We start from the raw sequence: 18,471 nt of genomic DNA, 5'->3' as shown, positions 1-18,471 counted from the left end.
AGGCAAACCGAGAGAATAACTCCGTTTATCCATTATTTCCCCCCCTTCTTTTTTTTCTGGTTTTACTCAGTCGTGCGGGTTATTTTACATCCCGGATGGTCCTTAAACTGCTTCTCCTTAGTTCGGGATAACAACAGTGACAACAGTCATACAATCCTCGCATTGGTGGAGAAGAAGAGCCAGAGAGACACAAGTAGAAGCGAAGACAGAAGTTGGAGGCGAATAAACAGGAGCTCTCTCCTCCCGGGTCCGGCACAGCGAGTCTGCGTGTGCGCTTCGGGGCGCGCGTGTTTGCCACAGAGTGTGCGTACGGTTATAGGGTTACGGTGTGTGAGTGTGTGCGCGCGCTCAGACGGTCTCTGACAGACTGACGTTGAGTTGGAGAGGAATGGAGAGCCGTGCGCACCACGCCGGGTGCCAGACACCCGAGTAAAGACGGGCGCGTTAACGCGTGGAGAACCTCCGGTCGAGAGTTTCAAAATAAGATCGAGTGGCAGCAGAAGGGGGTACATTGGATTTCCACAGCAGGAAAAGAGTCGTGAAGCATCATCGATAGGGGCACGATTTGGACAATTCCAGGAAAACGAATGAATATTATTTTTTTCAAATTGGACAAGTTAAGGATGTTTATTCACGGCGTTAAAAAGGAAAGATTTCCAAACATTGAACCTTAAACATGAAGTAGCCTAATGCTAGAGGATTCTTTCATTAGTGGGAAAGCGAAAGGTGAAACTTATAACAACTTTAAATATGGGGAAGTTGGTCATTGCAGCATGGAGTTGTAGGACACAGGGAATAAAAAGAAAACAATCGCAACGGTTCCATTTTAACAGAATCTATCTTGCAGTTTCACGTCTATTTGATGCGCCCTAATGTCTCCATGTATACTGCCTGTTGTTCTTTTCTAAAATCACCAAATATAGGCTTTTATTTGAGGGGCCAGGCGCCCAGACTCCCACAGTCTTCACTGGGTTTCGCAAGCCTGACTATGCTGAAGGTCTTTACAGTTGTCTGGCTTCCACCGGGTCCTACCGCCTGAATCCTCCGCAAGGATAGGATTCGCACACAGTATCTCTCTGTGTGTGTGTGTGTGTGTGTGTGTGTGTGTGTGTGTGTGTGTGTGTCTGTCTGTCTTCCCCTCTCTCTGTCGTCATTAGATCCCTCTCAGTCCACTCATTTTACTGTTTTTTTACGGATTTCTATTTCAAGGTCGGTCTCTCTCTCTCTCTCTCTCTCTCTCTCTCTCTCTCTCGTTCTCCCCCCCCCCCCCCCCCCCCCACCCACTCTGACATACAGGTGTGTGTCTTAGTGACTGGGCTATCCCTGTCATGCTATCTGGAGAACAGAAAAAGGATCCAACTTTGCAGTGCTGCACACTGTGCTGTAAAAGCAGCTTAGAGGTTCAACTGCAGACAGAGGCACACGATGCACATGCACACTAGGGCTGGGCGATATGGAGTAAATCAGATATCAAGATATTCTTGACAGAATACCTCAATATCGATATTGTGGCGATATTCTAAGGGTTGAAAATTGGTGCTTTAACAAAATATCTTCACACTTAGATTTTAGATGAACAATCATCAGTAATGTGGACATAATGTGTAAGTGGGGAAAAGGCAAATAATGAAACAGTTACAACTGTCTGGTAAGTTCAGAAAATTACATCACTTTACTGTAATGCAGCTTTTTAAACCAGGAAAAGGCAACACTTATTTCATATCACGATATCCAAAATAGTTACAAGCGGCCGAAATGGGTTTCCTCAGGAGGGTGGCTGGCGTCTCCCTTAGAGATAGGGTGAGAAGCTCAGTCATCCGTGAGGAGCTCGGAGTAGAGCCGCTGCTCCTTTGCGTCGAAAGGAGCCAGTTGAGGTGGTTCGGGCATCTGGTAAGGATGCCCCCTGGGCGCCTCCCTAGGGAGGTGTTCCAGGCACGTCCAGCTGGGAGGAGGCCTCGGGGAAGACCCAGGACTAGGTGGAGGGATTATATCTCCAACCTGGCCTGGGAACGCCTCGGGATCCCCCAGTCGGAGCTGGTTAATTTTGCTCGGGAAAGGGAAGTTTGGGGTCCCCTGCTGGAGCTGCTCCCCCCGCGACCCGACACCGGATAAGCGGATGAAGATGGATGGATGGATGGATGGATATCCAAAATCTAAGACGATATCTAGTCTCATATCACGATATCGATATAATATCGATATATTGCCCAGCCCTAATCCACACGTGTTTGGTATTGAAGGGATTCACCTCCTAAGGAAATACCTGCTGGAGGGAGAAGCACTTTCAGGCAGTTAAAGGCTGAGGCAATTTGCAACTGAAATTTCCCAACTCAAAGCTTACTGACTAAGAGTTAATGCATAGAACCAATATAGTCACAGAAAAGAACGAGAAATAAAGGTCAGAACACTGAGGAAAAGTGCTAGAGAGACTCTTTTTTGACACTTTTGTTGTTTTTCCACCAATGTTTTTTTGTCACTTTTTTCAACGTTCTTTTATAAAAAAAATTAAAATGCTAAGAAATTGAATAAAACTTGTGAAGAGCATTGTAGGGAGCCCTCCACGTTATTTCTTTTGAAAATTTGGTTGAAAGAAACCCACATTTCTGATATAGAAACCTTTTGAAAATGATTCAAATTTGACCCGAGGACAACAGGAGGGTTAAACTAAATTGTAAAAATTGAAAAAAAGATTGGAAACAACGGTGACTGTTCCGGTTCTTTTCTGCCCGTGATTATGAATCCTCGTTACTTCATGTTATATAGGCCATATTTCACAGTAGACATTTATAAATTTATGACGGTGATGATGTGGACGAGCAACGCATTGTCATGAACGGGCCCGTATGATATCGTACGAAACCTTATACACAACAGTTGATATGATGTCCTACAAAATGATGACCGCCAGCAGTCACTTGACAACTGTTCACATGACAGTTTAGTTTAGCGGTCTTTACAGTTAAACCTAGCGGAGAAAAGGTGACTGTGAGCCGGGTACAGAGCACCGTGAGGTGATGGTCCTATCTGTGGCCGATGCAGTTAAAAAAAAGCCGAAAAAAGGTAACCGTCATTGCAGTGATGACAGTTAAGTTTAGGTCACCAAAACGACTAGTTAAGATTATAAAGAAGAAAAAAAGATTGTGGTTTGGAATAATACACCAGTCCTGTTAAAGGTGCACCATGAGTTCTTGCATGGTTTCAGCGCAACTTCATTTTTGTCTCAAATCGTAGGCATCTCTCCTTGATCCGCTAGCTGCCTGCCCCCTGAATCCACTGTGAAAAGGCCCGGTCTCGGGAGACAAAACAGGGGTCGTAAACGATAAACAAACACTAGGGGCACAGGCTGTGCACAGGGTACGTGGTTTGTTGTATTTTTGGTGCACAGCCTGTGCCCCTAGTGTTTGTTTGACTTTTACGACTCCTGTGTTGTCTTCCGAGTCCGGGCTTTTTCACAGTGTATTCAGGGGGGCAGGAGACATGTCTAAGATTTGAGACAAAAATCAAATTGCGCTGAAACCACGCAGGAACTCATTGTGCACCTTTAATTTATACTACCAGGCACAAACGCATTTCCTAATTAATGGTAGATAGTCAATATTACTTTTGATGTGTCATTTTTAACAAACAATCTTATTTTTTGATGAGTTCATGATGATGTTTTTGCTCTAAGTTACCGTTTGTCTCTATCTCAACTTCTGTTTTTTTTTTTTTTTTTCGTTTACTGCACCAGCTAATGTAATCCCAAAAGTCCTCTGACTGGGTAAAGATCATGGGATGTCTTTTTTCTTATATATTCAACATAGTATTTAAAACCAAACCTACTGAATAATGAACCTAAACTGCTACTGTCATGACCATGTGGAATCTTCCTGAGCCTGCTGCCCTTCACAGGTCCCTACTGACGGTCTGCTATTTGTACCCATCCCTTTCCAGATTAGCGTGGCACAGTGTGACAAATCTAGCAAATTCCAAGCAGCCAGTTGGGAGGCTCATGGCATTTTTTTGTCCCCAGTTGGTCATAATTTATTTTAATTTTTTTTTAAAAGCAGCCTGTTGCTCTGCAGTGTGTTGGTAAAGTGGTGATCAATACCGGCTGCATTTCAAAACAGATGGACACTTAAGTTGAGATTGGAGAGTAATAGTGCAGATGCTGGCACATGCACACAGACATTAAAATTGGCTTGAGCACCGGCCCTTTTTCTTTCTCGAGAGAAAGTACCCTTTTTCTGCTTGTTGTTTCATTAAAGTTTCTATATATATATATATATATATATATATATATATATATATATATATATATATATACAGTACGGGCCAAAGTTTGGATGCACCTTCTCATTCAATGTGTTTCTTTATTTTCATGACTATTTACATTATAGATTCTCACTGAAGGCATCAAAACTATGAATGAACACATACTGTATGGAATTATGTACTTAACAAAAAAGTGTGAAATAACTGAAAACATGTCTTATATTTTAGATTCCTCAAAGTAGCCACCCTTTGCTTTTTTTGATAACTCTGCAAACCCTTGGCGTTCTCTCAATGAGCTTCATGGGGTAGTCACCTGAAATGGTTTTCACTTCACAGGTTTGCTTTGTCAGGGTTAATTAGTGGAATTTTTTTCCCTTATTAATAAAAAAGCAAAGGGTGGCTACTTTCAGGAATCTAAAATATAAGACATTGTTGTTAAGTACATAATTCCATATGTGTTCATTCATAGTTTTGATGCCTTCAGTGATGTCATGAATGATGTCATGAGTCATGAAAATAAAAAGGAAACGCATTTGAATGAGAAGGTGTGTCCAAACCGGGTCCCCCGGGAGATACTGTGGGAGGTGCTGTGGGAGTATGGGGTGAGGGGGTCTCTACTCAGGGCCATCCAATCTCTGTACGGCCAAAGTGAGAGCTGTGTCCGGGTTCTCGGCAGTAAGTCGGACTCGTTTCAGGTGAGGGTTGGCCTCCACCAGGGCTGCGCTTTGTCACCAATCCTGTTTGTAATATTTACGGACAGGATATCGAGGCGTAGTCAGGGTGGGGAGGGGTTGCAGTTTGGTGGGCTGGGGATCTCATCGCTGCTCTTTGCAGATGTTGTGGTCCTGATGGCATCATCGGCCTGTGACCTTCAGCACTCACTGGATCAGTTCGCAACCGAGTGTGAAGCGGTTGGGATGAGGATCAGCACCTCTAAATCGGAGGCCATGGTTCTCAGCAGGAAACCGATGGAATGCCTTCTCCAGGTAGGGAATGAGTCCTTACCCCAAGTGAAGGAGTTCAAGTACCTTGGGGTTTTGTTCGCGATTGAGGGGACAATGGAGCGGGAGATTGGTCGGAGAATCGGCGCAGCGGGTGCGGTATTGCATTCAATCTATCGCACCGTTGTGACAAAAAGAGAGCTGAGCCAGAAGGCAAAGCTCTCGATCTACCGGTCAGTTTTCGTTCCTACCCTCACCTATGGTCATGAAGGCTGGGTCATGACCGAAAGAACGAGATCCAGGGTACAAGCGGCCAAAATGGGTTTCCTCAGGAGGGTGGCTGGCGTCTCCCTTAGAGATAGGGTGAGAAGCTCAGTCATCCGTGAGGAGCTCGGAGTAGAGCCGCTGCTCCTTTGCGTCGAAAGGAGCCAGTTGAGGTGGTTCGGGCATCTGGTAAGGATGCCCCTGGGCGCCTCCCTAGGGAGGTGTTCCAGGCACGTCCAGCTGGGAGGAGGCCTCGGGGAAGACCCAGGACTAGGTGGAGGGATTATATCTCCAACCTGGCCTGGGAACGCCTCGGGATCCCCCAGTCGGAGCTGGTTAATGTTGCTCGGGAAAGGGAAGTTTGGGGTCCCCTGCTGGAGCTGCTCCCCCCACGACCCGACAACGGATAAGCGGATAAGCGGATGAAGATGGATGGTGTGTCCAAATTTTTGGCCTGTACTATATATATATATATATATATATATATATATATATATATATATATAGAGAGAGAGAGAGAGAGAGGTGGAAAGTAATGAAATACATTTACTCACGTTACTTTATTGAGTAGTTTTGTTATGTATTTTGTTTTTTTCAAGTAGTTTTTAAAATCGGTATTTGAAAATGTACCTGATTACGTTTTGAGTTAAGTATTGTATTTCGCTACATTTCAAATCCCATCCGTTACGGAGTAAAAAAAAGCGAAAGGAAGAAAAAAAAAATCGCGCCCGGAATGATTAGCTACACCAGACAAGCTCTTTCATACGGAGCCCCCCTGGTCCCACTTTGTCAAAAAAATTAATTAGAACTATCTCGTGGCCAAGAGATACTATCTTGCAGATAGTATCTTGAGTCCTCAAGATACTATCTCGTGGCCAAGGGATAGTATCTTGATAGCAGATAGTATTTACCTTGTAGTTGCTGATCATATTTTGCACTGCATTTGTTTGAAAGCTAGAAGCTACTGGACAATGAGCTAATGTTACATGCAGTAAACTACAAGCTATTGTAAACAACTACTGTAAGCTTAATGTAATTAAGATTAATTAATGCAATTCTCCTTACCAGTTAAGTGTTATGACAACTACAAACATGAACTCCCACGAATTTTAAATTTTATTGACATGGGATAAATAAGAGAAAACGACTATTGCTTACATTAAAGCCTATCAGTGTCGGTAACGTTACCTACCTCGGCACGTTGCGGCAAAGTTGCTGACAGAATATTCTCCTCCTGCAAGCAGACTGACGCTGATTAATAGCCGGTTAATTAACCCGACTCGTGTCACTGAGCCGGGAGAATCGAGTGCCATACGTCAATGAACCGACTCACTCCTGTTTTTTTCTTTTACTTCATTCGTGCCGTTGGCATTATATATATGTCAATGGTTGGCCGTTGTGTAGCTGGTATTCTTCTGCTACTGTGTGTGTTGCAATCTAGCTCATTACCGCCTCCGCTGGACTGGAGTGGTGGTGGTAGAATCAATCAGGAAATGAGCTACTAATGCCCTAGACCCTATGCCGAACGAGACCGAATGTAACCGTGCAACCGGCCGGCTGCTCGACTCTAATGTAACCGTGCAACAGGCCGGCCGCTCGACTCTAATGTAACCGTGTAACCTGCTGGCTGCTCGACTCTAATGTAACCGTGCAACCGGCCGGCCGCTCGACTCTAATGTAACCGTGCAACCTGCAGGCCGCTCGACTCTAATGTAACCGTGCAACCGGCCGGCCGCTCGACTCTGATGTAACCGTGCAACCGGCCGGCCGCTCGACTCTAATGTAACCGTGTAACCTGCCGGCCGCTCGACTCTAATGTAACCGTGCAACCGGCCGGCCGCTCGACTCTAATGTAACCGTGCAACCTGCAGGCCGCTCGACTCTAATGTAACCGTGCAACCGGCCGGCCGCTCGACTCTGATGTAACCGTGCAACCTGCCGGCCGCTCGACTCTAATGTAATCGTGCAACCGGCCGGCCGCTCGACTCTAATGTAATCAAGCGGTGTCTTGGTTCTCGGCAAGTTTGAGTTATTAACCAAGCCTTGTTTCTGGTGCATCTTAGAGGATTGTGTTCACGGCAATTCACACATTATCGATGGGGAAGTACAGTACATCACATACAAATACACGTCATGTTATCTTGGTAGTTATGTTAAGTTAAATGTTAGAGAAGTGAATGTTGCTACGTGGTAGCTAGGCTAGGCTGTCACAAGGAGACCGCGCACCAGGCTACTGAACGAGACCGTAAGGACCGTAACCGAGGGTACTGCATGAGTCTACATTCAAACGGGTGTCTAGGTTCTCGGCAAGTTTGAGTTATCAACCGATAGCAGAAGCCTTTATTTCTCGTGCATCTTAGATGATTGTGTACATACAAATTAATAGATTACATTATCGATGGATATCACATACAAATGCACGTCATGCTATCTTAGTAGTTATGTTAAGTTAAATGTTTGTTACGTGATAGGTAGGCTGTCACCAGTAGACTGTGCACCAGACTACTGAACAAGACCGTAACCGTGCCTAATGCATGAGTCATGTAATCAAACGGGTGTCTAGGTTCTCGGCAAGTTTGAGTTATCAACCGATAGCAGAAGCCTTTATGTCTCGTGCATTTTAGAATTGTGTTCATGGAAATTCATATGCTACATTACCAAGTGGAAAGTATTAGGCCTATATCACATACAAATACACGTAATGTTATCTTGATAGATATGTAAAGTTAAACGCGATCAACCCCCCCGCCGCCGAGGGCACGCGAACCGGTGACCGAATCTATTAACTCGGTAGGCCAACCAACGACCGTCCGGTTGAACCGACTCTCGTAAAAGAGCCGGTTGTCCCATCACTACTACCAAGGAAGGATCCTTGACATTGAGAAACGGCTTATATACTTTGAGAAACGGCTAACCCATAGACAGTATATAAGAAGGTCAGACCCATGGATGTGTCGGCGAGTGGTGAACTGAGCGGGAGACATTAGCATGGACGTAAATCAGCTGTTATCGCTCAAAAATGACTACGCTGCAAAAGCAACAAGGCATCCAGGTATGCAGCAGTCAAGACCAGCTTGTGATAGCCCACAAAAACAGTAAGCCGTTTTCTGAAGGGGAGTTTATTAAAGAGTGTTTGGTGGACTCTGCTGCGCTATAATGCCCAGAGAAAAAAAGAGACGTTTGAGAATGTGTCGTCTGACATAAAATGAATATTGGTCCGGCCCTCCACAACAGTCCCTGTTTCTCATGTAGCCCCTTGGGAAAATGAATTGCCCACCCCTTCCGTAGGACAACGTATGTAGGAGACTGGCTAAATTAATTCACATACTACATCTAATTAGCTCATACGGGCTACTTACAGTATCTCACAAAAGTTTTCCAAAGGCCAAGGGAACTTTATCAGGATGCATAGTATCCTGGATCCATGAAATAACTGGCCTTTAAAAATAAAAATCTGCCTGCCTCTATGGGAATTGAACATAGGGGTGTACTGACTTTTGTTGCCAGCGGTTTAGACATTTTATAGTTATACATAGTTATACAAGCTGTACACTTAATACTTTACATTGTAGCAAAGTGTCATTTATTCAGTGTTGTCCCATTAAAAGAAATTATGAAATATTTACTAAATTGTAGAGGTGTACTCACTTTTGTGAGATACTGTAAGTGTGTAGAAGCTAGCTGCTATAGTCTGGGCTGTGAACATTAGGGCCTAAACATAGACTGTTAATATTAATAATCATAATTAACAGTTTGGGTCTAACCCATGTATGGAGTCAAAACACATGATTTGGCCTTGATTTGCATCATAACTGTTGTTTGTTTGTGAAGAAAGGGATGGCCTCAGAACTAACATTGTATGGTACTTTCACTTTCAATTGATTGTTTAAAAGATTTTATGGGATGGTATGAACTAAAATTGCACATTATACCTTTCTAAGGGTCTTACATGTCAGGTGTGACATTTGTTATGTTATTACATGTGTATACATTTCTATATATGTTTATACATTTGTATAGATTTTTCTTTAATTACAAACACTTCACTTTCACTACATAGGAGAGATCCCCCTCGTTCCTGTTTTACAGTTTTTTTTTAATGTAACTAAGTAACTTTTACTTAAAGTACATTTTAAATGAACTACTTATTACTTTTACTTGACTTTACTTTAACTTTTCAAATAGGTATTTTTACTTGTACTTGAGTAATATTTCATCAAAGTATTGGTACTTTTACTTGAGTACAATATTTTAGTACTTTTTACGGCAGGTCGTGAAATAGTCACGTTATTTTGATTTATTGATATGTTTACAGGTCACGATTTTGACGTCTATTTTGTGTACACGTCCCGAATTTTGAACGTGTACAGGTCACGATTTACAAACCTGCTCTGGCGGACGCAGCAACGGGGAAACGAGGCGCCACACCCCGACCACAACAACAGGACGGACCGCCACATGTGGGACACGATCCCTGACTGGGCGCATTCCCAGGCGCAGGGACACACAACGACGGGGAAACAAAACGCCACATGCCAGCCACAACAACGGGACGGGCCGCGATCCCTGGGCGCAGGGGCACACAACAAAGGGGAAATGAAATGCCACAACAACACGTTTGTGGTTAGGAAAAGAATAACGCGGGAAAGGAACTGCAACACGCAGGACGCGATCCCCGGTCACCGGGGTGAAAGTCCTGTGTTGTTTGACCCATCCTCCACCCCAACCAACCTCCCTGCGCGGACTTTCACCTTATCAACACTACACGCTACCATAAATGTTCTGTGATCACCAAATATGCTTCCCACTGAAATACATTACTTTAAAATTCGTAATCACCACACGAAAAAAACCAACATTGTCGTGTCCTGTCCACAACTCAACCAAATTATTGTAAATATTTTCAAGGTATTTTCAAAATCTCAAATGAATAAAAAAATAAAATAACATGAATGTAATATATTCTTAGCAAATCCAAATCATCTTATTTGTGGAAAAAAACATTAATAATAGGCTTACTGGTACATACTGTAGGTAAGATAGTCATCTACATATACAGTTATAGTATACCTGAAGATTCACTATGTCACATATATGTCAAGCATGATTTATTAAATAATGCCAACAAATATTTTAATAGCTTAGTATTCTATGCTTTAAATAGGCATGTATAAAGGCCGCCCTACACTTTATAGGCCCAGTTTAATATGCATCCTAATTTTAGACATAATATGCAGCAGGGTTAGTCCCTTCTCCATCTCTCTTTCATAATGTCTGGTCACGTCTCATTACAGTTTGACTGTGTTCTCAGTCATGCTCAGATGTTTAGCCTCAGTCAAAGAGACATATTATATTTGGCCAGCTCATTTCTACAGCATCGATGAGAGTGGACTGAATAATAAAAAACTCTGGTGAGACTCGTTGCCCGATGACCTACCCTAACCTTAGTCTCGCTTTGCCAGACCTTCCTCTACAGCACTGCGGAGGAGGGCTAGTCCACACATTCCGGGATGGGAGAAAAACGTGCTTATTGACATTTCGTTAAACCAATCACAATTGTCTTGGGTGGCACTAAGCGCCGGAAGGAGTCACGGTGCCGCTGCAGAATAGCCTCGGGAAGGAACTTGATAGGGAAATTATGATGCATACTTTCCCTCTTGTTATTTATTAAACTGTTTGCATAGAATAATATTATATTCTTCCTCTGTCTGTTAAATTAAACTATTTGCATAGTAAGAAACCATAACACTATTTGAACTCATAAGATAACATGGAAGCCACTGTTTTGTCCTTGTCTAAGCACGGTGTGTTCCTGAGTGCATACGTGCCAGACCAGATAAGGGAGACGCCATCGACTCGGACAAGATAGAAATTGACGACATCAACTCTGTATCATAATTTATTGCATTTCACTTGGTATTATAAAGGGTGACTGTGGAGAACATTTCGTTGGGTCATTGTCTGTACTATTCTGTAGTGCGGAGACTGCCTCCTTGTTGGGTTCTCAAGTAAAATGAACTTCAATATATCTTCAGTGGTCTCTTTCTAACAGAACTTGTTTTGGTGGAACATGTGTACGTTCAAAAGTTGTTTTAGTCATGCAGCAGAAAACTCAGATTGGACAGATAGTCTAGCTAGCTGTCTGGATTTAACCTGCAGAGATCTGAGGAGCAGTTAACCATAGTCCTCATAAATCTACCGCAGTTTAGAATTCCAACACGAAGAAAGCCCAAGGCAACGGATATCCAGCCTAAATGAATGAAATCCGGCGGAATCTCGGTTGGCAACGGAGCAATACCTCAAGTGGAACGTCGTGGATATAGACCATACTACCCTCAATGGTGGAGGAAGTATTCAAATAAACAAACAATCGGTTACAACTAAAAGTCCTGCATTGGAAATGTTATTTACGTAAAAGTATGTATCATCACGAAAATATACTTAAAGTATTAAAAGTAAAAATACTCAATGCATAAGAATCCTCACAGTTTAGAAACGGATCAAAACAGTGTGTTTGTCTAATTATATTTAATTTATTTAATTTAAACCCAGTTACAAAACTGGGTTTAAAATTAAATTAAAGCCTTTAAAATGTCCAGCATGCAATCTTGATAATTATCCATAAAAATATACAAAGTCTCTCTGCTGCATTTTGCTCATGCCTTTTCTCCCTCACTCCAACTCCCTCTTCCTAGAATCACTTCAACCCAATTAAATTTAAGGAGCTTTATTGGCACAAGGATGCTCACACCTTGCCAGAGTCGGCATATGATGAAGAAAAAAACTCAGACGGAAGGTTTTAATGGTGAAAGTGGTCCAAAACATCGGCGAGTCTCCAAGCCAAGCGTTTCATATACAACAAGAACTGAGTGACAAGAAATGGTGGCATTCTGGAGTTTTAACTCTGTTAGCTTATACGTACATATCGCTAAACGTAGATTGCCCTGCAATAAATTAAACCTTTATAAATGTTTAAATGCTCAGTTTTATAGAGACTTTATAGAGAATATGTTGATTCAACTTTGGAGGCTGTAGTTTGTTTGCAGGGTTTTTCCTGCATAGGGAAAGTTTTGGCGCCCCTTAAAGATGTTTTAGCCACAGCCGAAGGAAAATCATGAGCGCCAAAGCCTCTGATTTTCAGTAGCCAGCCTCCCTCTCATTCACAGCTGCTATATTTTGCACAAGCCAGCTAAGCTATAGCATATTATTTAAACAAACTGGGACTTTGAGGTCAAGAGTAGTCAAATCCAGGTCCCGGATGCCCCCTTGAAAGCCCCCTTACTGCATTATGTTTCCATTATATTTTTACATTTTGAATTCCATCCATCCATCCATCCATCTTCGTCCGCTTATCCGGTGTCGGGTCGCGGGGGGAGCAGCTCCAGCAGGGGACCCCAAACTTCCCTTTCCCGAGCAACATTAACCAGCTCCGACTGGGGATCCCGAGGCGTTCCCAGGCAAGGTTGGAGATATAATCCCTCCACCTAGTCCTGGGTCTTCCCGAGGCCTCCTCCCAGCTGGACGTGCCTGGAACACCTCCCTAGGGGGCGCCCAGGGGCATCCTTACCAGATGCCCGAACCACCTCAACTGGCTCCTTTTGACGCAAAGGAGCAGCGGCTCTACTCCGAGCTCCTCACGGATGACTGAGCTTCTCACCCTATCTCTAAGGGAGACGCCAGCCACCCTCCTGAGGAAACCCATTTCGGCCGCTTGTACCCTGGATCTCGTTCTTTCGGTCATGACCCAGCCTTCATGACCATAGGTGAGGGTAGGAACGAAAACTGACCGGTAGATCGAGAGCTTTGCCTTCTGGCTCAGCTCTCTTTTCGTCACAACGGTGCGATAGATTGAATGCAATACCGCACCCGCTGCGCCCGATTCTCCGACCAATCTCCCGCTCCATTGTCCCTCACTGCAAACAAAACCCCAAGGTACTTGAACTCCTTCACTTGGGGTAAGGACTCATTCCCTACCTGGAGAAGGCATTCCATCGGTTTCCTGCTGAGAACCATGGCCTCCGATCCTCATCCCATCCGCTTCACACTCAGTTGCGAACCGATCCAGTGAGTGCTGAAGGTCGCAGGCCGGTGATGCCATCAGGACCACATAATCTGCAAAGAGCAGCGATGAGATCCCCAGCCCACCAAACTGCAACCCCTCCCCACCCCGACTACGCCTCGATATCCTGTCCATAAATATTACAAACAGGATTGGTGACAAAGCGCAGCCCTGGCGGAGGCCAACCCTCACCTGAAACGAGTCCGACTTACTACCGAGAACCCGGACACAGCTCTCACTTTGGTCATACAGAGATTGGATGGCCCTGAGTAGAGACCCCCTCACCCCATACTCCCGCAGCACCTCCCACAGTATCTCCCGGGGGACCAGGTCATACGCCTTCTCCAAATCCACAAAACACATGTAGACCAGTTGGGCATACTCCCAGGCTCCCTCCAGGATCCTTGCGAGAGTGAAGAGCTGGTCCGTTGTTCCACAACCAGGACGGAATCCGCATTGTTCCTCCTCAACCCGAGGTTCGACTATCGGCCGAACCCTCCTTTCCAGCACCTTGGAGTAGACTTTACCAGGGAGGCTGAGAAGTGTGATACCCCTATAATTGGCACACACCCTCTGGTCCCCCTTTTAAAAAGGGGAACCACCACCCCAGTCTGCCACTCCTTTGGCACCGTCCCAGACTTCACGCAATGTTGAAGAGGCGTGTCAACCAGGACAGCCCCTCCACACCCAGAGCCTTGAGCATTTCTGGACGGATCTCATCAATCCCGGGGCTTTGCCACTGTGTAGTTGTTTGACTACATCAGTGACTTCCGCCTGGGAAATCGGCGACAATCCCCGTTATCCTCCAGCTCTGCCTCTAACATAGGGCGTATTAGTCGGATTCAGGAGTTCCTCAAAGTGCTCCTTCCACCGCCCTATTACCTCCTCAGTTGAGGTCAACAGTGTCCCATCCTTACTGTACACAGCTTGGATGGTTCCCCCTTCCCCCCCTCCTGATGTGGCGAACAGTTTTCCAGAAGCACTTTGGTGCCGACCGAAAGTCCTTCTCCATGTCTTCTCCAAACTTCTCCCACACCCGCTGCTTTGCCTCTTTCACGGCAGAGGCTGCAGCCCTTCGGTACCCTGCAACTGCCTCCGAGTCCTCTGGGATAACATATCCCGGAAAGACTCCTTCTTCAGTCGGACGGCTTCCCTGACCGCGGTGTCCACCACGTTGTTCGTGGGTTACCGCCTTGAGGCACCTAAGACCCTAAGACCACAGCTCCTCGCCGCAGCTTCAGCAATGGAAACTTTGAACATTGTCCACTCGGGCTCTATGCCCCCAGCCTCCACAGGGATGCACGAAAAGCTCCGCCCGGAGGTGTGAGTTGAAAGTCTGTCGGACAGGGCCTCCTCCAGACGTTCCCAATTTACCCGCACTACACGTTTGGGCTTACCAGGTCTGTCCAGAGTCTTCCCCCACCCCTGACCCAACTCACCACCAGATGGTGATCGGTTGACAGCTCTGCCCCTCTCTTCACCCGAGTGTCCAAAACATACGGCCTCAGATCAGATGAAACGATTATGAAATCGATCATTGACCTTCGGCCTAGGGTGCTCTGGTACCAGGTACACTTATGAGCATCCCTATGTTCGAACATGATGTTCGTTATAGACAATCCATGACTAGCACAGAAGTCCAACAACAAACAACCACTCTGGTTTAGATCAGGGAGGCCGTTCCTCCCAATCACGCCTCTCCAGGTGTCTCCATCATTGCCCACGTGTGCGTTGAAGTCCCCCAGCAGAACAATGGAGTCCCCCACTGGAGCCCCATGCAGGACTCCAGTCAAGGTCTCCAAGAAGGCCGAATACTCCGAACTCCTGTTTGGTGCATATGCACAAACAACAGTCAGAGTTTTCCCCCCCACAACCCGCAGGCGTAGGGAGGCGACCCTCTCGGTCCACGGGGTAAACTCCAACACAGCGGCGCTCAGCCGGGGCATGTGAGTATCCCCACACCCGCCCGGCGCCTCACACCCTGGGCAACTCCGGAGAAGAAAAGAGTCCAACCCCTATCCAGGAGTATGGTTCCAGAACCGAGACTGTGCGTAGAGGTAAGCCCCACCAGATCTAACCAGTAGCGCTCCACCTCCCGCACCAGTTCCGGCTCCTTCCCCCACAGAGAGGTGACGTTCCACGTCCCCAGAGCCAGCGCCTGCCTCCCGGGTCTGGTCCGTCGAGGCCCCTGACCTTCACTGCCACCCATGTGGCATCGCACCCGACCCCAACGGTTCCTCCCACAGGTGGTGGGCCCATGGGCTGGAGAGATGGGAGCCACGTAGCTTGTTCGGGCTGTGCCCGGCCGGGCTCCGTGGCAAACCCGGCCACCAGGCGCGCCCGGCGAGCCCGCCGTCTGGGCCTGGCTCCAGACGGGGGCCCCGGGCTTCCTCCGGGCAGGGTCACTCCATCTCTACCTTGCTTCTTCATTGGGGTTTTTGAACCATTCTTTGTCTGGCCCCTCACCTGAGACCACTTTGCCTTGGGAGACCCTACCAGGAGCACAAAGCTCCAGACAACACAGCCCTCAGGTTCACAGAGACACACAAACCTCTCCACCACGATAAGGTGATGGTTCACGGAGAGACATTTTGAATTGTTACCTGTAAACAGAATTTTGTGTTTTCCTTGACATAAATAAAAGACTATCACAATGCAGGAAATTAAGTCTTTGACGCTTAAAATTTCCTGGGGGAGGACCCCCGGAACCCCCATTTTATGTGTGTCCCACCAAAGGCCCATTCTGAGCTGGGAAAAACCATGGTTTGAGAGCTGAAAAGATGAATTGATTATCGATTAGTTGTCAACTATTAAATTAATCGCCAACTATTTTGATAATGGATCAATTTTAGTCATTTTGTATGAAAAAGTTGAGGTTGTCTGATTTCAGCTTGTTAAATGTGAATATTTTCTAGTTTCTTCACTCCTCTGTGACAGGAAACAGACTATTTTGAGTTGTGGAGATTTTAGGACGTCATGTTGTTCTTTAGCAAACACTGATCGACGTTTGACAATTTTCTGACATTTTCTTGGACAAACAACTAATCGATTAATGGAGAAAATAAATCAACAGATTAATTGACAATGAAAATAATCGTTAGTATCGTTTATTTACCTTACACGGCAGCTGGATTCTCACGTTATCATCAAGATGAACATGACAAATTCACAAAAAAATCCATCTCGTCCGGCTCCAAGTAATGCGTTGGTGTCTGAACAGCAGAAAACTGAACCAATCAGCATTGGGTGAGCATTGGTTTAGAGGATTAGATGGTTCATCCAATCACCTGCCAGGTATTTGTTGAAAGTGCCTGCCCTTTACCAAACGGTTTCCAATGATGACTTCTCAGATGTCTCTGTGATAGCAAACCATCTGGCATGTCAGGTTAGTAGTTTGTGGTGCTGTTGAATTGTATTGTATTGTATTTTTTTTTCTTCATATTTTGCCACCTCATTTCTATAGCATCGATGAGGGTGGACTGAATAATACAAAAAAACTCTGTTGAGACGCGTTGCCCAATGACCTATCCTAACCTTAGTCTCGCTTTGCCAGACCTTCCTTCACAGCGCTGCGGAGGAGGGTCTGGCTAGTCCACACAGCACTCCGGGATGGGAGAAAAACTTGCTTATTGGCATTTCTTTAAACCAATCACAATCGTCTTGGGCGTCACTAAGTGCCGGAAGGAGTCGCTGTGCCTCTGCAAAATAGCCTCGGGAAAGTTGTTTTAGTCATGCAACAGAAATCTCAGATTGGACAGATAGTCTAGTTAGCTGTCTGGATTTACCCTGCAGAAATCTGAGGAGCAGTTAACCATAGTCCTCAGAAATCCACCGGAGGTTAGAACGCCAACACAAAGAAAGCCGAAGGCAACGGATATCCGGCCTAAATGAGTGAAATCCGGCGGAATTTCGGTTGGCAACGGAGCAATCCCGGAAGTGGAACTTCGTGGATATACAGTAGACTATCCTAACCTCAATGGTGGAGGAAGAATTCAGATCCTTTACTTAGGTAAAAGTACTAATACCACACTGTAAACATACTCTGTTACAACTAAAAGTCCTGCATTGAAAATGTTACTTACAAGCATCCGTAATCCTCCTCACCTCTACATCATCAATTATTTATTTGAAATCAATTATGCAGAGTTGAATCATTCCCCATAGTCTTTTCTAGTCTATTCCATGTACAAAATTGTATTCTTCTACATTCTGGTCTCCACATCTGAATGAAAACAGGACAGTTGTCAATCTCAAGGTCTGAATGTGCCTAAGAGCACTTTATGATTAATGCTCTCTTTATGTGAAGTAACTTACACCTCAGCTTCTGCTTTAGCGAACACACACACACACACACACACAAGTCAGGACTAACATCAAGTTTGCAAGCCAGGCCACCGAACGTGTGCTGTGATATGTGTTTGGGTATATATCTTTATGCTTGACTCTGTGTGTGTGTGTGTTTTATATATATATATATATATATATATATATATATATAAAATGTAGAAGAAGCCACATGATACTGAGGCGCAGCGAATTTAGCGAGATGGAAATCAGAGGAGGCCAAGGTATCTAAACCACAGCATGACACATGTAATGATGTTATTAAGTATGGATGCAAACTGGGAAACACACAGCGTGAAGATGGAGTGACTGTGTGTGTACAGGAGGCAAATTTAGTATTATAGTATGTAATACTTTTTTTAAAGTATTACAACAAGGTATAGACACTACAAATGTCTTCAATCTTTCGTGTTTTGTATAACAAGATCAACTGTGCAACGTGTTTCGCCGCAGGCTACATCAGGTTCACCTTGAACTTCTTCTTATACAATCAACATGAAGCATTAAAGAATATTAATACAAGCCTCCTGGTGTGCCAGGATTCACTTTTGATTTTGTTGTCATATGATTCCTGCTTTCATCAGCCCATAGGAAAGTATTCTTGTGAAT

This window comes from Perca flavescens, chromosome 4, assembly GCF_004354835.1.
Source record: "Perca flavescens isolate YP-PL-M2 chromosome 4, PFLA_1.0, whole genome shotgun sequence".
NCBI lineage: Eukaryota > Metazoa > Chordata > Actinopteri > Perciformes > Percidae > Perca > Perca flavescens.
This window is presented reverse-complemented; position numbering follows the sequence as displayed.